At 46.7% G+C, this 22,341-nt stretch overlaps 1 protein-coding gene across 15 annotated transcripts in view; it reads right to left on the bottom strand.

Moving 5' to 3' along the window:
• The window catches only part of DLGAP1 (DLG associated protein 1), an 866,754-nt gene that overhangs the window by 58,326 nt on the left and 786,087 nt on the right, over positions 1-22,341 (bottom strand). The window lies entirely within an intron of this gene.

Genomic DNA, 22,341 nt, shown 5'->3' with positions numbered 1-22,341 from the left:
CTTCCTTCTCTCCCTCTCTCTTTCCTTTCTTCCCTTTTCTGGATAGGTCCTCACTACATAAATTTTGTTGTTTCTGAGCAGAACTGTCCTCTGAGAGGGAGTACACCAAACACACACACACACACACACACACACACACACACACACACACGGCTCCTGTTATAAAATAAATGTACCCTTTAGTTGGGAGATCAGCCTGCGCTGGGGGATGGGGGGGCAGTAGGCACCCACCCCCTAAAGGGCTGCCCTTCAGGGCAGCTCGGTCAGCCCAAAGGCCTGGTTCTTTCTGAGGCTCAGCAGGAGAAGCCTGCAGCCTCTCTCTCCAAGCATCTGAGGATGACCCCAGGGTCTTGAAGAAGATGTACACACTGCTTTTCAGCTTTCCTCCTGTGAGGCAAAATGTAGGAAGATACAGATCAAAAAGAATGAAGTTTCCAAATAGGAACAGCCTGCCGATGAAGAACAATTCCCTAACAATTCCTTAATTCTTCCTTTCTACAGACTTTTGTTCAGTCCCCTTAAAAAATGCTTCGAACTACTGTGATTTCATCACTGCCCCAGCCCCTCTCTCAGCCTTTTCCACTCACAGCCAGAGGGATTGTTGTTAGCACCAAATTAGCTAGTCCTGACCACACAATTCCAACTAGTTACCTGCCGTTCTAGCTGCCACTCAGGCCATCTCACCTAATTACTCGCTTCAAAATTTAGGATCATTCCTGAGGCTGCTCAAAAAAAGCATCCTATTATGAACAATGAACAGAAGTACCCTATTTCACTGTCCTGCCCTATGACTTGGTGTAATTTCCTTAACCATAAAAGTTAGGGACAGAAATGTCTGGCTACTTCCCAGGGATTTTCTAAGAGTTGAAGGAAAAGAAATGCACCCTACAGGAAATGTGCATGAAAAGGAAAAGAGATGTCACATTACAGTGTCAGATGTGCTCTAAATATGGAGGGTAATGTAAATAACAGAGGTGTAGTCACCTCACAGTTGCCTGGGACTGGCAAGGCTCCCCCAGGAAAATCTTCCATATCTGCTGTGCATGAATGCATCTTTGAAACTGAACAGAGCTCAGCAGTAGCTTAGTTTTTAGCTAAGGTGCCTGCCAGGAGCAGGGTCAGCTGGGTTCAGGTTCTCCCATCAGCCACAGGGAAGCCACTGGCCCAGGGATGCAAACCAGTGCACAGCTGGTGTTTCCCCTCACTTGATTGCATTTCAGGCAATGCAACCACTGAGGAGCCTCCCTCTGCTTCCTGAGAAGTGTGAAGGGGATATTGTGCAGTCTCACTGACTCATCAGCAGACCAGAGTGGGTGGGATGGGGAGTGAGCATCTTTAACCTAGGATACTAGATTATCTTATGACTTTCCTTAGACAAGTCTCTACAATGTGAATTCACTATTTTGTCCAAAATGGGTTTTAGGACATTCGGCCCACCCATATTCCAAAGAAACTAAATGCTGCCTTCCAACATCAAATCTCTGATCTTTTGAATTATTTTCTGCTTGCTGTTAGCTGCCCCCAGTTTCCTCTCTCAGTGTGGATAATCCAAACAGGACAACATAGCCAGATATGGTACCATATCATTTGCCGTGATTTATAGTAAAAATCCTGCTACAACATGATACCTTTGATTTGGGGATGGGGGGTGTCACATTATTTGCAGAGTTAGTGACAGGGTTGGTTACACTCCCTGGGGCCAAATGCAATTTGGCGCCATCTGGTGGTTATTATCATCTCCTCTTCCATATCAATAGGGATAATTCTGAGCACCTAGATTAACTGGGACTTTCAGAGCAGCTGCAGCAAAGCTGGGCATCCACTAGGATTGGACTAGACAGGGAAAACCCTGGGGACATAGCTTCCCTGACAGGCTGGCCCTGCCCCAGTATTTCTAAGGAGGTAAGCATTTGAGATGCCCTCCCTCTGAGTTAGGGAAGCATCTGCCATGAGGTCACATCCCAGGGGCTTTACTATGAGATTTTATTGGTGTGTGGAGCTTGGACAATTCTGACAGGGTCATTGGAGCAAACTCAAAGAGGTACTACCTGTCAACCATCAAATAGGATGGAAAAGGAATTCAAATCTCTAAGACTGCCCTCAGAAGGAGACCCAACACACTTCCCACAATTCCTGTCCTTCTCACTGCCCAGTTCTTGTGCATTTGATGCTGCTCCAGAAACTCAGACAACTGAGAGCCACATTCCCCCAGCATCACTCTTCCCTAGCTTTGAAGGCTAAGCTCTAAACAATTTCTTCTCCCTTAAAAAAAAAAAAAAACAGTTTAAATTCTACTCTCATGATTCGGCACCACAAGAGATTTTGAATCTACTGAGGTCTGAACGCCAGGTGTGTGATGGAGTGGGGCCCAAGGTCGGTGAAACACAATTAAATGAATCCTCCCTGGTCAAGACAGAAACAGAGAATGAGGGGCTTAGATGCAGTAAGCAAAATACTTCATTTGTTTAAGAGGAACTCTCTCAAAAAGGTTGATTAAAAAATGCAAGTGTTCGGAGTTTCCAGAGTGGCTCAGTGGTTAACAAACTCGACTAGCATCCATGAGGATGCAGGTTCAATCCCTGGCCTTGCTCAGTGGGTTAAGGATCCAGCGATACTGTGAACTGTGGTGTAGGTCGCAGACATGGTTCAGATCTAGCATTGCTGTGGCGATGGCGTAGGCCGGCAGCTACAGCTCTGATTCAACCCCTAGCCTGGGAACCTCCATGTGCCTCGAGCGCAGCCCTAAAAAGACCAAAAAAAAAAAAATAATAATAATAATAAGTAAAAAAAATGCAAGTCCTCCTTTTATCCAGGTGGAACTTGAGAAAGAAATGACGGTGTAATCATTATTACCGCTTTCCTTCCTCTGATAGGTTTATTGGTTCATTTCAGATAAATTGGCTTTTTTTCCTCCTTCTTGGGTCCTGGACATACCAGGTGCTACCCTGGCTCCCAGCTGGCTGAAGAGTCTTTCAGCCATTTATAAGAAGAGTCAGCAGGACCAGGTTTCCAGATTTCAATGTCATTACTTTCATTCAGAAAATACTGTAATGCATAGAGAGACCAGAGATATGTTTTTATATTTGAGTTAAGAACTTTCTTTTAAAAAGATGTTATAGAGCAAAAGAAATGAGAACAAATTCCTATCCTATTTCTGCTTGTAGCTGACTCTTCAGTATTTCTTCTGTTTGCATAGAGAGATAATGCTAGTGTTGAAAGTCTCAGGAAGGCCAATGCCAGGAATCTTTTTTTTTTTTTTTCCTGAAGTGGTGAAGGTTTTTCTGGACAACCATTTAAACTCTTCTCACTCTGGTTATCCTACGTATGCCAGGTGGATGCAGAACAGATGAAGGATCAAACCTACTTTTTTATCCTTTTGTTAGAATGTACCTAGTGGCTGAGCTCATGGGTCACATACTCTAAAACAATGTTGAAGAATTATTTAGCAGTTCCTGGTTACTGAATTTTAGCATCGCTTTCGGATACAAGCACAAGCCTGTAAGGCACTGCAAATAAAACCACAAAAGGACAACAGAAGAATTTCAAAATATACACATACATGGATGGTGCAGCCATCCAACTACATGTTATTTTTTAATTTTTTTAAAATATTTTTTTGCTTTTTAGGGCTGCACCTGTGATATACGGAGGTTCCCAGACTTAGGAGCTGAATCAGAGCTACAGCTGCTGGCCTACGCCACAGCCACAGCAAAGCCATATCTGAGCCGCGTCTGTGACCTACACCGCAGCTCACCCCAATGCTGGATCCTTAAACCAATGAGCGAGGCCAGGGATTGAACCCTCAACCTTCTGGTTCCTAGCTGGATTTATTTACGCTGTACCACGATGGGAACGCTCAGCTACACCTTAATGATGTCAACAAGTTGCCCTAAGTTGCTCTTAACCACAAAGCAGGCTGTGATTTGATCTGCCTTCACTAGTGGCCGGAGTCCACTCAGAAGTCATGGTCAGAGCAACCTTGGATTTGCAGCAAGTTACATCAGATGGTCTGTTCTTACTGAACCCAGACCCCCAGAGAAAGAACGGCTGCTTGGAGTCTAGTTTCTGTTGAGGGCAGAGGTCTCCTGATTTGAGCGATCTGGTCCAGCTGAGCAGCAGTTTTACCAAGCTCTCAAAAGGAATTGCTTTATTCAAAAAGAGATTTTAAAAATGGGGAGTTCCTGTAGTGGCTCGGCAAGTTAAGAACCTGACTAGTATCCATGAGGATGCAGGTTACATCCCTGATCTCACAAAGTGGGTTAAGGAGCCAGCATTATCACATGCTGCAGCGGTGGAGGTCACAGATGCAGCTTGGATCCAGCCCTGCTGTGGCTGTGGCTGTGGTGTAGGCCGGCAGCTGCAGCTCCAATTTTTTTTTTTTTAACATTTATTTTATTTTATTTTTTATAGCATTTTATTACTCAGTTACATGTATAGTTGTACAGTGATCATCACAACCAAATTTTATAGCATTTCCAACCCAAAGCCCCAGCGTCCCCCTCCCCCACTAACCTGTCCCATTTGGAAACCCTGCAGCTCCGATTTGACCCCTAGCCTGGGAACTTCCCTATGCCACTGGTGCAACCCTAAAAAAGAAAAAAAAAAATGAAATGGAGTTAACAGTAAGGTGCTAGAGTCAACTGGGCAAATCCCTCCCCAAGTCTGTGCTCAGTGACATTTCCTCCATAGCTTGCAACTGACCTTGGTGTGAGTGTTTACACCATGGAAACTGGCAAGTGCTGTGACTCTGTAGTTATCTCCCAGAGAGCCAGTTGGTAAGCATTTCCAGCACACTTCTGCACAGAGACAGGGCTATTCAAAGGGTAATCCAAAGACAGGTATCAATTCACAAAGTATTGCATGGAGAGGGATGCCACGAAAATCCAGAGTAAGCATTTAGGAACTTTATAGCAATTCTACAGAGATTTTGTCAGTAGAATCTAATAAAAGAAAATAGCATGGAGTTCCCGTAGTGGTTCAGCAGATTAAGAACTCATGGATCCTAGTATCCAGGAGGATGTGCGTTCCATCCCTGGCCTCACTCAGTGGGTGAAAGATCTGGTGTTGCTGTGGCTGTGGTGTAGGCTGGTGACTGCAGCTCTGATTCAACCCCTCGCCTGGGAACTTCCATACACTGCAGATGCAGCCCCTAAAAAAAAAGAAAACAGTGAGCTTGTTTTTGCATGGCTTTGTTTTTAAAATTTCCTTCTTCTAGTAATTTATTTGTATTGCATTTTATCAAACTATTGATCAGCATCAGAATGAACATCAAATAAGCAAACAAATAAACTGTCCCTCACCAGAGATTGAGAAGCACTGATTGTGGAAGGTTTGCAAATCCGGGGGATGGGGCAGAGGTACTGCTTGTGAGATTGAGAAGAAATTAGGTAACTTGAAACCGTAGGCTAATTTAGAAAGAGAAATGGTGTGAAGACACCAAAAGGGGAAAAAAAAAAAGGTGGAAAGAGCTGAACTTGGGACGTAAAGGGAGCATTGCACAAATGCAGGATGGGAAGAGTGAACTTGTGGTTTTAATGGCAGGCGACATGTCTATTTCTACGAAGCCATGTTTACATAGATGTGTAATATTTAAAAGGATACAAAGATTGCTGTGCTGCCTTTTCTGGCCTTTCTTTAAGAAGAAGATGCAGGGTATTCCAAGGAGCGGAAAAACATGTCTTATAAGGAATGGCTTAAGGACAGAGGACACGTTGTTTGCAAGGAAGACAGGGTTTACAATTATTTCGAAGGCTATCGTGTAGAGGGTGCCTAGACTTGGGCTGTATGAAGCCCACAGGGAAACCACAAAAGGAAAAGCTCAGAGAGGCATAAAGAATACTTGTCTATGAGTCACTTGTCCAAAGATAGTGTATAGGGGAACTTGCTGGGGAGTGACCTCTCGGTCCCTGGAAGTGTGCAAGTACAGACCAGCTCATCTTTTGGCTAGGAAGTTACTGCAACTGTACCATCACCTTGCGGGGGGTGGGAGTGGGAGGTCTGAAGTAGAGAAGACTTCTTTCAGACTGGAGCTCCCAGTGTGCGTTGGTGGTATAGTGGTGAGCAGAGTTGCCTCCCAAGCCAGAGCTCCTGTGGCTTTATGAATAGAACCCAGAAAAGAGTCAGAGAAGTAGGGGCCCATTGAGAGGGATGATAAACAGCCAAAGCAGGAAGCCAGGAGAGTTACCCACAGGCTGTTGGTAGCAGATAGGACTGTTCTGGCATCCTGGGAACAGATCTTGGCACCAATGAAGATAAAACTCCTAACAGAGAAGTTTGCTGCTGCTGCTGCTGCTTCCAGGCAGGCTGACCCAGAGGGGCTGAACTTACAACAAACTGTGGGAGCCATGCTCCCCATGGTGACACACTCCCCAGGCCAGACCCCCTACTAAGCACCAGAAAAGTTGATGGTTTGGCCAGGGTGTGTTCCCAGGATAAAAGCACAAGCCCAGGTGAAAACAAAGATGATGAGATGGAGCGTGTCTTGACTTTCATCTGCCGTGAGATCAACCTAATCACCATCCTTTGTAACATTCAACGCGCTGCAAATTTATTTTATTTTATTTTTATTATTATTATTTTTGGGGGCTTTTTTTTTTTTTTTTTTTGCTATTTCTTTGGTCCGCTCCTGCGGCATATGGAGGTTCCCAGGCTCTGGGTCGAATCGGAGCTGTAGCCGCCAGCCTACGCCAGAGCCACAGCAACGCGGGATCCGAGCCGGTCTGCAACCTACACCACAGCTCACGGCAACGCCGGATCGTTAACCCACTGAGCAAGGGTAGGGACTGAACCCGCAGCCTCATGGTTCCTAGTCAGATTCATTAACCACTGCGCCACGACGGGAGCTCCGTGCGAATTTAATAGACAGGGTCTCGAGACCCAGGGAGATCTCACTAAACCCATATATATATATGATGGTAAGACAGAGGCTCAGGGCAGGTAACTGATTGCTCTAAGTCATGCAGCTACGAGGTGGTAGAGTTAGTGTTCTCTGGCCTCCAAATGCCACCTCTTTTCCTTCACTCAAATCACCTGGACTCATCTGCTATTAAACCTTAAATGCCTTGGCCAGTAAAGCTTAATGCTTTCTGTGACAAATTCCAGGAGACGGCTCCCAGCTGCAGGACCTGGGCAAAGGTGAGGAGGATGCATGCATGTGGATGGGTCAGCAAGGGGTGTGCCCATGCAGCTTGAAAACTGCTGCCAAAGGGAGAAACGCCGCAAAAAACACCACACGGGGAAAAATAACCGCCTTCTTTCAAAATATTTACAGCTCAACATGTACAGGCCACCCAAAGTGTGCTGGTCAGTGGTCCGCGCCCTGCTGGCCCCACGGGGAGAGGGTGGCCATCCCAGGGCCGCGGGGGCGGGGCCGGGGCTTCTGAGGGGACCCGGGCCGCTGCTGGCCTTCCCCCTGGTTAGTTTTGGCTCAAGGGAAGAGGCTGTGAGAACGATTTCCACCAGAGCCATCCTCCACGGAAACCGCAGGAACAGCTAACCTTTCCTCGGTCAAGTAGAAAAAAGCAGGGCCTGTGTGAGGGTGTAGGGGGCGGAGCGGGATGTGGACAGAGAGGGAGGGCTGCTGTAATAACTTTTGTAGTCATAGGACTTGCCAGTGGGTAGTTACTAGTATTCCAGACACTTCCTAATGCCAGACAAACGCCCAAGCCTCAGCTTGTCTGGCTCCGAGATCTATTCAGTCGATAGTAGCCGGGGAGAGCAGCGCTTTCTGCTGCAAATCAAACACAACATTGTTCTCAGAGGAAGAATGGCAAGGTTTGTTTCAGAGTCACAGATTTTTTTTTTTCCTGAGGCACCCGAGTTATTTTAACAAGTTGCTACAAAACTTGGGCTTCCTGAGGTGAGGCTTGTCGTGCACAGTGCGTGTACTGTCCCAAACCGGGGTGTGCGTGTGTGTGTGTGTGTGGGGGGGGGGGGTTAGAAAGTTAGTCATTAAAAAAAGAAAAGAAAGAAGGAAAGAAAAAAAAGCCCCAGGCACTCCATGCCTGGAAATGATGTCAGACGCAGCCACTCCTCTGTTAGAACTACAACCCAACAATGCTGGGCCGATCGCCGCAGCTGCGCTCCAAATGTCAGCGCCCAGCCCGGCCAAAGGGCTTGAAAGCCACCGAGCCCGAGGACTTTGTGCGTTACCTTTGTCGCCCACATTTTCCCCAAGCACTCGCAGGAACCTGGCAACAGGTAACGTGGCAACCTTTGCCTTCTAAAACGGCAGGCAGCAGGATTTCAGAGAACAAAAGGATTTTTTTTTTAAAGCCAGCGGCATCTCCCTCACCACCCCCCCTCCCTCCCAGCTCAGTCTGAGAAAACAAAGTATTGCTGCAGGCAGCCCGCTCTCGAGCGCCCCCTGGTGACCAATCTCGGAACATCACCGATGTACCTGGAAATCCGAGGCTCGGCTCCCAGGTAAGTCACAAGGAAGGGGGATGGCTTGGCTGCTTTTGTCTTCCAGAAAAAAACGCAAAGAGTAAGTCAAGACCCAGAATGTCTTGCTTTTTAATTTACCACCTTAAAATTAAGGGTAAGAGCTCTGGGTTGAGGGTGCTGACCTTCCCCCCCCCCCCCAGCAGCTGCTAGGGCAACAGTTTTTGTTACCTTGGCAAGTTGAAAAGCAAAAGCTGCTGCCGCTCTTTGGTTAAGTGGATGGCAGTGAGGATGAATAGCCAAGAAAACGAGGGTTCTGCTGGGTGGGACTGGCATTTTCCATTTTTATCTGAATTTGTCGATTGTTTGCAGAAGCCTTTCTCTCAGGTAGAAACATTTCTAATTCCCTTCACTGGTTTCCTGTTAGTTTATTTGCAAAGATGATTTAGGATTCCCAAACTGCTGGCCCAGCCTCCCAGAGAGCCTGCTTTGCAGCCCCACCTTAGCTCTTTTATCTCTGTGTGGGGCAAACACCCACGAAAATGCCCAGGGCAGTCTTTTTAACCAAGGCTTCTTCCTCTCCTGGGCTCCTCCCTCCTTCGGAGCAATCCGGTCCCTGATTTGGAGGAAGGATTACAGTTGTGAGGCCCTGGTAGCTCTAGTCAGTTGCAAGGGCAGCCCCCTTTGTCCCTTTCCGGAAATGTTAAGAAAACTAAGAAAGAGGTTCAGATCAAAGCCGCTGTTCTCTTCAGAAAGTTCCATTAATTAACTAAATTAAAGGAAGTTAAGTGTTGTTTGGAGGAAAGTCATTTTAGAAGGCCCAGGTCCAGGCACTGAGATCTGAAGCCTCTCATGGGAACCTTTAATGAAGCTTGGCAAGAAGTTAACCACTCTGAGAAATGGAGGGTTACCATATGTAAAACCAGTTCTTGCCTGAAATCAGTCATTTCAAAGGAACATCTTGAAAGGCAGCAGACATCTGGCTAGTCCTTGACTCGATCCTTTAACGTTCCAGATTACAAACCAAGGGCTCTGAGTAAGAATCATTTGACCAGTAGCTGAGGTGAGTCACAGCCTTCAGAGAACGAGGCACAAAGTTTCGTGTCAGGATGTTGAGAACACCAGGCTCACTCACTAATTTGCAAGGCATGGCCGTTGCTTCCAGGAGGGAAAGCCATCAGGATTTCACGGTTCATTTTCCCAGCCTCCCCAACAGGTGCTGTTGAGTCATCCACACACACCAGCGGCTGCCCTGGCAGTTTCATCTCTTGGGCTTAAATTTCCATTTGTTCCACAACTTGTTGAAGTGATTTCTACCACTACATCAGATATACCACTTCCTCTAGGACTTAGGGTGTTTTGGTTTTTTGTTTTTTTTTTTCCTCATGTTGGTAACTGTGCATATTTTTCAAAATCTGTCCCAGCCAGGTCAGCAGGTCTTCCTGGGTTGAATGGACTGTTGACAGGAAGGGAAGATTCAGGGCCGGCGGTCAGGGTTACAGAATTAAATAAGGTTTCCTGGGAGGGCAGACCGGTCTTGTGGGGAGACTACATGCCTAGGAGGGTCTGGGGTAAGGCTGGTGCCAGGAGCAGGGAGGACATTTTTTCTTTTAGGTGTCTCATCCACCAGCTCTCATTTCCATCACTTCTCAGCAGTACTTGCCTATGTTCTCTATTAGGTGAATCCCCGCCCCTGCCCCCAGACTGAGAGAAAGGAGTTGGTTAAGGATGTTAGGATCACAAGGTCAGGCATTGTTGTCCACTGTATCCGTGATGACCACAGTGCTTAGGACATGCATGGCACGTGGAACTATCTGGGTCAGTACTTGGTACATAGAGGAAGGAACAGAGACGAGAAGGGACTTCCTGGAGAAGAAGAAAAAGGGACTAATAATCAGGAAAGAAGGGTCAGCAGGGGTAGAAGTAAAATGAAGGCTCAGCAAAGCCATCCTCTGTGACCTTGGATGTTGCAACACCATCTGCCTTCACCAGTGGCTACTTCTGTTTGGCATCGGCCAAGTGCTGGCCAAGTGTGGTTGGAATTGGCCAACTTTTGACACGGAGCGAGCATGTGAAAACCCTACCTAGTATCAGCTGGAGCCAGTCAGTCCTATGGCTTATCCACCTGCTTCCTCCACCCTCTGCCCAGCTTGACCTCTGGAGAAGGGAGCGAATGGCTGCGTGGGGGCCCCTGATGTCCACGGCCCTGTCCCTGAGCACTGCTTGTCTCCTTCTCAGTTCCATCCAGTCCTTATTCTTCTGTGACTTATTATTCCTGCACAAGCTGGGTATCTTAGCGTCAAGAGCTCTCTTTACCTCCTGGTCTCACTTCATGAAAGCTCGTTTCATGAGTGCACGTGTCACTGGCTCCATGAGACCTGGAGCCTGAGGCAGGATCGCGCAGCTCAGCAGGGCTCTCCATGGTGGCCAGCCTGGGACCCACAGCAGACCTCAGATGTCCTGGCCTCGGGGCCGTGTGGAGGGGCTGGCTGTCTCCAGATAGGCGCAGGGTCACTGTCTCTCGAGACAGGGCGGCCTGTGTGCCAACCAGAGGAGGTCACGTCTGAGGAGAGTCCATCAGGCTGAATCCTCCCTGAACCTTGTGGCTGGATCAGTTTGTCCCTCGTGCTCCCAGGCAGACTCTGGGCTTTGGAGGGAAGGCGGACCGTCTGTCAAGACCACCACTGTTGCTGCACAATGACAGAGGGCCTGGCTGGAGTGCTGGGCTTGGAGCAGGAGCTTTGCACTAGGCAAACCTGGGCAAACAGGATGTGTGAGGGAGCAGAGTAGAAAGAAAATGCATCCAGCTTGCCTTCCAGTAGGTCGAAGCACCATGAGGAGGAATGGCTGTGTTCAGAGAGCGGGGCTTGTGGGAGGCCGGGGGGCCTAGTCTGTGTGGTCAGGCAGGTAATTATTCACCCCACTCCTTTTCTCTTTCCTCCCTGGAGCCCCCTCCTCAAAGGAAAGGCAGGAACACCTCTGCGGGTTAACCTGTGGGTTACCGGCTGTCAGCCCCCTGGGACCTGAAAGGCTACCAGCCCTTCGCTGACTCTCAAATGATAGGATCAGTGCTTTAAAATGACACCTCATTGTCCAACTGTGTCACTGACAGATGAGGACACAGATCCAGAGAAGAAGTTGGGTCTTTCTGTCCACACCGGGCAGTGAACACCATTAGCCTATTCAGTGGGTTTGTCAAGGCCACTTAAAGACTGTATTGACGGAGTTCCCGTTGTGGCTCTATGGAAACAAATTTGACTAGCATTCATGAGGATGCAGGTTCAATCCCTGGCCCCTCTCAGTGGGTTAAGAATCCTGCATTGTAGTGAGCTGTGGTATAGGTTGCAGACCTGGCTCAGATCTGGTGTGGCCGTGGCAAAGGCAAGCAGCTACAGCTCTGATTTGACCCCTCACCTGGGAACCTCCATATGCCTCGGGTGCAGCCCTACAAAAGAGACTACAAAAAAAAAAAAAAAAAAAAAAAGACTGCATTTACAATTCTGCCTTACAGCTGGTCATTTGCCAAAAATAAAAAAAGCCAAGGAAATTGGTGAGGCCAGCTGGAAAATCTATCCACTTACCCTGCCTGCTACCCACCATCACTTCACTCACTGTGTTCCCTGAAGCCAGGCCCTGACCACTAATCCCAACCCTGCAAGTGACCAGGAGGCCTGAGAGTTTGGGTCACCCACATTCTGCAGCATGGGGTCCTACTGGAACCGGGTTCTTTCCAGCACAGCCTCCCTTCTCTTCTTCTAAAGAGCTGCCTTCGACTTTTGTGCTTAAGTTCTCCTCTGAATCCTGTGAGAAGAATGTCTGCATCCAAAAGTCCTCTTCTGAATCTCTTGGTCAAGTGTGCTTGGAATTGAGAATTTTCTGGGTGGTCGAAAGTTAACATGCATGACACATACAGGGGGCCTGGTACTCTGGCCTTCTTTCTGCAGGAGGAGGTGCAGAAATCACACCACAAGTAGTCTCAAGGTCAGGTTTGGGCTAGGGGCTTTGAGAACCGCAGCTGAAGGAGGATGGCCAGTCCGGCAGAGCTCCCGCTCTGGGCTTCCTCCTCCCAGGCATCTTCAGTCCCGGATGGGGCTCCAGCCCAGCCCAGTCCAGCCCACCAAGACAGTGGCGGATGGGTAATGACCAGGTGGCAGTGGGCTTGGCCTGGTGGGTGAGCAGGGCTTCTTTCTTTCTTTCCTTTTTTTTTTTTCCCCCGTCTTTTTAGGGCCGTAGCCGTGGCACATAGAGGTTTCCAGGCTACGGGTCAAATCAGAGCTGTAGCCACTGGCCTACACCACAGCCACAGCAAGGCTAGATCCGAGCCTCATCTGCGACCTACACCACCGCTCATGGCAACACCGGCTCCTCAACCCACTGAGCAAGGTCAGGGATCAAACCGTAGTCCTCATGGATACTAGTCCTGTTTGTTAACCACTGAGCCACAACGGGAACTCCAGCAGGGTTTCTTCTGTATCCTCAAGGAAAAGAAGAATCCAAGACCGGATTCAATGATGCTTCTGACATTGTCTCTCTTTTCTTGACTAGGTTGGAGTTCTGAGTGTGCAGTGGTTCATCACTGTGTGTTTCACACGCTGTCCTCAGAGACATCTTTTTTGGTTTTTGTTGTGATGGTGACGGGGTACTCGTAGGGGCTTTTACCAGATCTCTTCTCACTATGTGAAATGCTGGCTGGCTGTATAAATCACAGGACGGACAGACTGCTGTGTCCGTAGAGAGAAACACCTCATACCTGCAAGGTCGTGTGTGCGCTGGTGCCCTGTTTTGAGTCATCGTTTCCATCGTTCTCTTCCCCATTCTCATCCCCTCCCCTCCAGCTAAGGTCTGATTTAAAGAAGAGATAAAAACAACATTCTTTTCCTGGACCCTCCGTAGTGTGTAGTGACAGGAGGGTGGTTCTGAGCTAGGTCCGGTCTGGGTGCGGCGCTAATTTGATGCAGCTCAGGACACTCGCCTGAAAGTTTATCTGCAAGGGCATTCCTCATTCCTTAAAGCTCTACCCAGGACACAGTTTGAAAATCATTTTCAAAACCACGAGTTTTTATCCCACACGTCCAATTCAAGAGATAACCCAGGTAAGACAGCTTGAGTTAAATAACCCACTGACGTGTGTGCTAGAGGATTGTCAGTGAAGTGCAGGCGGCAGAAACTGATCAAACGCTAGAAATTTTTTAAAAGATCTAGAACAAACACTGCCTTGTTTCCTGGTGTGGATTATATTTTACTTTTCGAAAGGAACCATGGCTGTATAAATTACAGGACGGACAGACTGTAAGAGCCATTACACTTTGATGAGTTCGGATTTCTGCTGTCATAGGCGAAAGGTTTTATTAATCAATTCTTTGAATAAGCCGCTCTACCTGCTGCCAACCTACCAAACGAGAGGATGTTAAAGTATTCTGTGGGTTGAATGTGTGGGGCTGTGGTTGGAATTTCAAGCTCAAGTTATGGGATTGGCTCGAGGTTGCAATTTACCCCATTCATCATTATAATTGCCGAAGTGCTAGGGTGCAGGAATGCGGAAACACTGAGGAAACCGGCGCTGCTCTTTGGATCAGAATTAACTACCAATAAAGAGTTAGGAAATTGATCACAGGGAAGGAAAGCATCTTAATAGGCACCGCTCAAAGGTTCAGCCCATTTCAGTGGCTGATAACCTTGTCACGTCTCCAGATAAAGGCCAGTCTTGTCACCCCCCGGCACCTGGCTGAGAGGTAATAAAACGGTTGCCTTATCTTCTGAAGGTGGAGTTAGTGCAAACTCAGCCTGCCGTAATTACAGTAAACTGAAATTGCCAGTCATTTGCAAAAAAAAAAAGGGGGGGAAGGGGGTGGAAAGGCCTAAGGGGGGGAGATGATACTTATCTCTTTTCTTAGATTTTAAGAAGAAAGTGAGCCAAACGGCCAGAAGTTTTCCGGGGAGTGAGAAAAACAGCCCAACTTGGCTGCCCTCTCCTGGGGTAACGGATGGCTGACAGCTCAGCTCGGGTCCATGTGAAAGGGAGGCTCAGGCTGATGAAAATCCGAGCAATCTTCTTAGGAGCCTTCCTTTCCAAATGTAAATGACCAAGCCCTGCCAGGGTGGGAAGTCCTGGGCGCCGGGGTGACTCATCCAGTCCTGTTAGCTTAGGCTCTTGGAGAAAAATTTTAGCCAAAGCAGCAACAAATCTACTTTAAATCCTAGCACAGTAAGGAAATTCCTCTCTTTCAGGCTGAATGCCATCTGCACAAAAGAGCTCCCGTTGACATCTCATTTACCGCCTCCCCCAGGACACAGACAGAACCATTTCAATAAACCCGGCTCAGAAACACCTATTGTTCAAAATCTCCAACTAGCCACAGGCTACCACCACTCCCTATTGTTTTGTAAAATAAAAGATTTAGAAGGAACCGGATTGGGACTATGGAGGCTCTGAAAAGAGGAAGGAAAAAAGTCCCTTTGACCCAGCACGGTCACAGAGCATGCTTGAGGAATAAAGTTAATGGATTTTCATTTTTACAAGGAGTGCAGGAGAAACGCCCGTTACCTTCCTGGACTAGGGATGGGGAAGCTACAAGTGGTGCCAGCTTTGCATGTGCAGATGTGAGCCGCCAATGGCTTTTCTAAATGAAAAGTCAAAGGCTATCCTTACCCTCCTCTCAGCTTTACAAAAGCCACCGCAAAGACCCAGGTGAGCCTGTGATCTGGGTTGTTTGCTTGGGATTTATAGCTTGACTGTCTCTTTCGAAGTAGGATTTTGAGTCTCACTGCAGATCTCCCTGCCCGGGAAGGATTTCCTCCATTCCGGCGCCCCCATCTTGTTCCCACTTTCAGTAAAACTTGAATACTTTCTGGAGTTAGACAATGTAGCTTTAGATGGTTTTTCTTCAAAGTGGCCTCAAGTGACGGATTACATTTGTGTTGATGAAACAAAAATGGGCATTTCTCAAATACCCAGGATCTTTACCCTCTTAATAGAACTTACAGGTTTGGAGTTCCCGTCATGGCTCAGTGGTTAACAAATCCGACTAGGAACTGTGAGGTTGCGGGTTTGATCTCTGGCCTTGCTCAGTGGGTTAAGGATCTGGCGTTGCCGTGAGCTGTGGTGTAGGTTGCAGCTACAGCTCTGATTAGACCCCTGGCCTGGGAACCTCCATATGCTGTGGGAGCGGCCCTAGAAAAGGCAAAAAAAAAAAAAAAAAAAGAACTTGCAGGTAACATTCCCCATCTCAGCAAATGATTTGTGTTTTTATCCTGAAATCCACCCAGAAACCTGGGAATGACCTCTGGGTCCTTTGGGTCCTTTCCCTCCTAGCTCTTAAATCCTTCTAGAATTGTTCTACATCCTACAGTTGTCCTGCTTCCCTAGCCCAGCTTATCTCCTCTCTGGAGGGTGATAGCAACGTCCTAACTCGAGGCTGCTCACACTACCAGTTGTGACTTATTAATGGAGCATGAAATCAATTGAGGTGGTTGAGGTGGTCCATGCAGTTTCACCACTTAAAAAAAAAAAAAAATGAACTAGGTTGGAAAACATCAGAGTGCATCAAACCAAGGCCAAGTCAGTTTGGTTTAGGGATACTTGTCTTAGTGTGTGGATGTGTCCAGATCTCTGTACATCCTGAGCAGCGGGTAAAATGTATCTTGTTTGTTCAAAGAGTTCAAGAAATACTTTCCTAATTGTTTTCCCTGGGGTCTTATTCCTTCCTCCAAGCTGTTAGACATGCTCAGAGCAGGGGGGTGAGATTCTGAAGGGATCCAGCCAACAGCTCTGCCCTCAGGATCAATTATCTTGAGTCTAGAGCTTGGAAAGTCTTTCATTTTCTTTTTTTTCCTTTTCTTTGTCTTTTTAGGGCTGCACCTCTAGCATATGGAGATTTCTAGGCTAGGGGTTGGATCATAGCTGCAGCTGCCAGCCTACACCACAGCCACAGCAACTTGGGATCGGAGCCACATCTGTGACCTATACCACAGCTTTTGGCAGCGCCAGATCCCCTATCCACTGAGCGGGACCAGGGATCGAACCTGTGTTCTCATGGATACTAGTCAGGTTCGTTACTGATAAGCCACAACGGGAACTTCTCTCCTGTCTTTCAGAACTTCGCTCCTCCTGATCACTTTTATTTTTAGCTGTTCAAGCCATCAAACTCCCTGGCCTTTGCAGATGGAATTGCCTGTGGGAATGTTCTTTCCTTTCTCCTTCCGGTATCAGCTGAAGTGCCATCTTTACCAGGAAGCTTTCTGGAAGTCCTTCTAAATGCTTTCTCTTAGTCCTCATGAGAATGCCTTGCTTTTTATCTGATAGGGCCATTATTACATCACCGTTATCATCTCAATTCCCTACTAGACTTTAAGCTCCAAGGGCCATTGAGAAATACTTGTTGGGTAACTCTTGTGCACTGAATGTGTAACATCTTACAGAGTTCACCTTTTCTTCCTACAGACCCATTTGGATAGTTTTTATATTATCATCTCTGTATTTCTCAAAGCTTTAGTTTTCATTCTTTTACACTTAAGTATCTCCTGTTCATTTGCTCTTCAAACAATCTCATTAATGTCCAAATTCACTGGACTCTTCCTCTTAAAAATCAAAATAATAAAACTTAGAGGAAGCTGTTGGACTTTTGAATGGTCACACACCCTCTCTGAGTCTCCAATCCTAAGGAGGAGCAGAATGCAGTGACCTGTAGGATCTCTTCCAGGTTGCCAGTCTGAACCTCTGTCATGAACTTTCTAAGGACCAGAGAGGTTAAGTGACTTTTCCAAGGTCAAACAGCCCTTTTGTTTGCCTTTCTATAGATTTTTAACAGCAAGCAGCAAACAAATAAAAAACAAACAAACAAACCCTCTTTGTCCAGAAACTGATAGTGTCACGAACAAGTGTGTATGAAAGAGAATCAGAAATTAAAAGGGGGCGTAGTGGCACAGCAGAAACCAATCCGACTAGGAACCATGAGGTTTCGGGTTCGATCCGCAGCCTCGCTCAGTGGGTTAAGGATCTGGCGTTGCTGTGAGCTATGGTATAAGTCACAGAGGCGGCTCGGATCCTGTGTTGCTGTGGCTGTGGCGAAGGCCAGCAGCTGTAGCTCCAATTGAACCCCTAGCCTGGGAACCTCCATATGCTGCAGGGGGGTGGCCCCAAAAAAGCAAAAAAAAAAAAAAAAAAAAAAAGCAAAAAAAGGCAAAAAAGAAAAAGGGGGGGTCTAAAAAAATAAAAAAGCAGCAAAGGCCAACAGCATTCATAACGGATTCCTGCCCAGGCAGGTCCCAACATTTTTAAAAAGTCTTGCTGTTGTTTGCTGTTAGATGTTGAGATTTCCTTTTAAAAATTGGACGTGAAGAATGAAAGAATGTTGCAGATCCATCTGACCTGTTACAGTGGCCTCTGAAGAGGCACGAACAGGCAAGACACCTAAAGGCGCCCGTGGGAACATCCCAGTGCGGTTTTTAGTGCTGAGGTCCCTGCCCTGCCCTGACCACTCTGGGGAAGCTGTAACTCACCAGGATGAGCCCGAGCCTCACTTCCTGTGACCCATCCCCCATCCCTCCTGGCCAGTCCAGCTGCCGTCCCTTTTCTCCAGGACAGACTTGTTTTATGTCTCTGGTTTGGGGGTTCTTTAACCTGCTCTGTAAAATAGAAAGTCAACACACAGAAAAACACCCCTTTAGGGAAAAAAAGAAGCAAAAACAATAGTGATACCACGTTTTCCCCCATGTTTACTTTCTCTTTATGTAAAGTCAGAGGGTACATTTTTTTTTTCTTTTTAGGGCTGAACCTGAGGCACATGGAAGTGCCTAGGCTAGGGATTGAATCGGAGCTACAGCTGCCAGCCTACACCACAGCCACAGCAAGGCAGGATCTGAGCCACGTCTACAACCTACACCACAGCTCACGGCAACACCAGATCCTTGATACACTGAGAGAGGCCAGGGATCGAACCTGCATCCTCACTGATACTAGTTGGGCTTGTTACTGCTGAGCCACAGCAGTAACTTCCACATTTGTTTTATTTGTTGCTTTTTCTCCTCTAAACCAACTAGGGACCAGCCATGCCTAGCCCAGGAACTTCCATATGCCAAGGGTGGGGCCCTAAAAAAAAAAGCAAAAAAAAAATTGTATCGATTTGCTTATTGATTTGTTTGGCCTGGTGCTCACACAGTGATTCTACAGATGCTGAGCATCCTTTCTTGCTTGGGAAACTGTTCATGCTTCAAGATTCACTTCATTTGTGTTTTGTGAGTGCCACCTACATAGCTTTCCCGTAGAACCCATCCCTTTGCTTGTTCCTGTCCTGGGCTGCAGCTCTTGGATGGAAGCAGAGGGAAATGAATGATCTCATAGATCTTTGTTTCTGACTCTATTTATTTGCAAGTGCTATTACACAAGATATCACCCAACTGGTTATCTCCATTTCAAACAGGTGCTCAGCCTTGATGGCCCAACTTCTGGGTGTCTGGAAAAGGCAGGATCTTGGAAGCAGCAAGACCTGGTCAAATCCTGACCTGCCACCCATAGGCTGCAAGACCTCAGATGACTCAGCTTCCTTATCCCCTCTTTCTTATCTCTTGACCTGGGGTAACAGCATTGATGTATCCAGACATCAATACAGTGTAACAGGTGATAATGTCATGAAAGGGGACACAGTGTGGCACATCTGACACACAGGAAAGAGGGTCTTTTTGTTGTTTTTTGGCTACCCTCATGGCATGTGGAAATTCCTGGGCCAGGGATAGCACCCATGCCACAGCAGGGACCAGAGCCACAGCAGTGACTGGATCCTTAACCCTCTGAGGCAACAGGGAACTCTGGAGGGAGGCTCTTTTTTTTTTTTTTAACTTTCCTCCCCATGTTATTTGATACAACAAAATTCCAATATTACAAAAACCATCTTGAAAACTCCCTGAGGAGATTTTTTTTACCAGAAGGGGGAAATCCTATCCTTTTCAGATGTTGGGTTTCTACAGCATGAAGAGCCCTCCACAGATGTTCTGGGAGAGCACATTTTAAGATGCCTGTCCCTGGTGCTTAATATTAAAACCTCATTCCATCTCTTTGGCCTCAATTCATAAATCCTCCATCCAGAGGCCTCCCTTCACCACCCAGCTTTCAGCAGCTCTGCACTCTGCCACCCCCACCCTGATGGCAGGGGAGGTGGAGAGAAGTTGTGACTTCCCTGCACTAAAGCCCTCTGGCAGGTGGGCATTGTGTCTGCCTGTTCTGCTCTTCAGTGGAGTCCTTGCCAGTTTTGTGCCGCTGGACCCCTCCTCTGCAGCCCCCACCCCCTTAAGTCACATGGATGACTGGCTCCGGCCTCTGCTGTCTTGTACCTTGGAAAATGCAAAATCACATCTCTGAGATCTTGTAGGATGGAGCCCTATCAGTGGTTTAACCCCCCCCCCACTTTCTATTTTACCATTCAGTTAAGAAAAGACAAAAGCAAACCAAAACCATTTTCAAGTATGTTTTCTAATTTGCCCTCATAGTCAACAGGAATGAGTTCCAGCTAGAGAGGGTTGGAGGGCAGGATGTGAATGGGACCAGCTCGCAGTTTAAGTTCAAGTGCTTGAGAATTTAAAAGCATGAACCGGAGTTCTCATTGTGGCTCAGCGGTTAATGAACCTGACTGGTATCCATGAGGACGCGGGCTCAATCTCTGGCCTTGCTCAGTGGATTAAGGATCCAGTATTGTCATGAGCTGTGGTGTAGGTTACAGATTTAGCTCAGATCTGGCGTTGCTGTGGCAGTGGTGTGGGCCAGCAGCTACAGCTCCTATTCAACTCCTAGCCTGGGAATCTCCATATACCGTGGGTGCGGCCCTAAAAAGACAAAAAAATATATAAAAAAATAAAATGTAAAAGCACAACCCCTCTCCAAGCTCTGCTGAAGGGCTGTCAATTAAATCTCCCTAGTTTGCCATAGTAACTAGGTAGGATGCTAAGATGCACGTAAATAATTAAAACCCTATCAAGCAGCAATAACCTCGCTCAGCTTTCCAGGCCTGAATTTCAGAATCTAAGTTTTAAACGTCAGTTTACTATGTAAAATTAGAATGTGTAAAAACCCTTGCAGAGTTGTGGGGAGGATGAAATGAAGTAGTATCTGAGAAATGCTCAGAATATTGCCAGACACATAGTAAATAATAAATAATATACGGTAACATCGGAGTTCCCGTCGTGGCGCAGAGGTTAACAAATCTGACTAGGAACCATGAGGTTGCGGGTTCGATCCCTGCCCTTGCTCAGTGGGTTAACGATCCGGTGTTGCCATAAGCTGTGGTGTAGGTTGCAGACACGGCTCGGATCCCGTGTTGCTGTGGTTCTGGCATAGGCTGGCAGCTACAGCTCCGATTAGACCCCTAGCCTGGGAACCTCCATATGCCGCGGGAGCGGCCCAAGAAATGGCAAAAAGACAAAAAAAAAAAAAAAAAAAAATGGTAACATCAAAACTATCAACCATTTCACAAGGGAAATTCCTTTGCTTTGTCTTAGCAGCTACCCATGCTCTTGTGCAGAAGGCCTGTGAAACTCTGAAGCTGTACTTGTACACAGATGTAGCCTGATGATGCCATCTCATCTCTATGGCAACCAGATGTCTCAGATATACTGTCTGAGGCCAGGTAGGTTGTAGGTGATGAAACAAACTGAATCTCAGACTAAAACTCTGTTACACATCCATCAGCAGTGGTCTTGTTACAGACACACTCAAAATTCTGATTTCATGTGACCTGTCCATTCACACTTTTAGTCATAAAAGTACTTCCGAAACATTGACCATCTCAGACATTTTTATTTTTGGTATATTCCCTGAATGTTTACCGGGGATAAAAATAAGCAAAACAAGCAAATATTCCCTTCTAAACCCATCTCAAAATCTGTTGCTTTAGTCCATTTTTCTATTGCTAACCTAAGAGTGATGACATTAGGAAGTATATTGTTGAAAATTTTGGGGGGGTAGTTCCTGTTGTGGCTCAGAGGAAATGAATCTGACTAGCCTCCCTAAGGATACAGGTTTGATCCCTGGTCTCGCTCAGTGGGTTAAGGATCCACTGTCGCTGTGAGCTGTGGTGTAGGTCAAAACATGGCTCATATCCTGTGTTGCTGCAGCTGTGGTGTAGGCCGGCAGCTACAGCTCTGATTGGAACCCTAGCCTGGGATCAATCCTCCATATGCCACAGGTGCGGCCCTAAAAAGACAAAAAAAAAACAAAACCTTTTTTTTTTGAGCTTCTGTTAAGAGAATGGTTGGTGATACTGGATATAAAATAAACAAAAGCGTTCTGGAGAAGAGTAAAGGAAGCAAGTTGGTTGAAAAATTCCTTGGAATACATGAGTTAAGAGATCCGTGACCTACAGAGCAATGCACGTAACTATTTTGTGTTCGCTTTATGCAATCTGTAGAATGGGACAGTAACTATAAAATGGTTGTTACAGTGAGCAGGAAGGAGGAGTGAAAGCCCTATGTAAATTGCCAAGTGCTGGGCAGATGTTACAGTAGGAATCAGCAGCTGTAGTATGTAACAGTTGTTACTTTTTTGGCTGGCAGCTGAGCAATTTTTCCAAACCACAGTTCTTCTTGGAGCAGCATACATTGAGTTGGTCTTTTGGCTGATCCTAAGTTGGAGCTCTGGGGATACTGCAGGATGTTTTATGAAATTTGCATGAAGTTTCAAATTTGGGCAAAATAGGAGGGGAAAATGGTTTAAAAATAAATAGGGCCAAAGGGAATGGTCTCTAATCACCCAGTTGCACACTTTCCAGCTCAATTGCCCCCCAAACCCTCATAATATTTGATACAGAAAATAACATGGCAACAAGTTGTTGCAATAAAAAGGAACTGTTCTTCCCACACAGCCTAGGGTGACACTAAGTAGATTTTAAAAGTGACTGGAATCAAACATAACTTGGAGGGGAGACAAAGTATTTTTTTTAAATGATGCGCAAATATAGTTGTTAATTTTGGTGG

This window comes from Sus scrofa, chromosome 6 (assembly GCF_000003025.6).
Source record: "Sus scrofa isolate TJ Tabasco breed Duroc chromosome 6, Sscrofa11.1, whole genome shotgun sequence".
Taxonomy (NCBI): Eukaryota; Metazoa; Chordata; class Mammalia; order Artiodactyla; family Suidae; genus Sus; species Sus scrofa.
The sequence above is the reverse complement of the archived record's forward strand: the minus strand, read 5'-3'. Positions and strand labels throughout refer to the sequence as shown.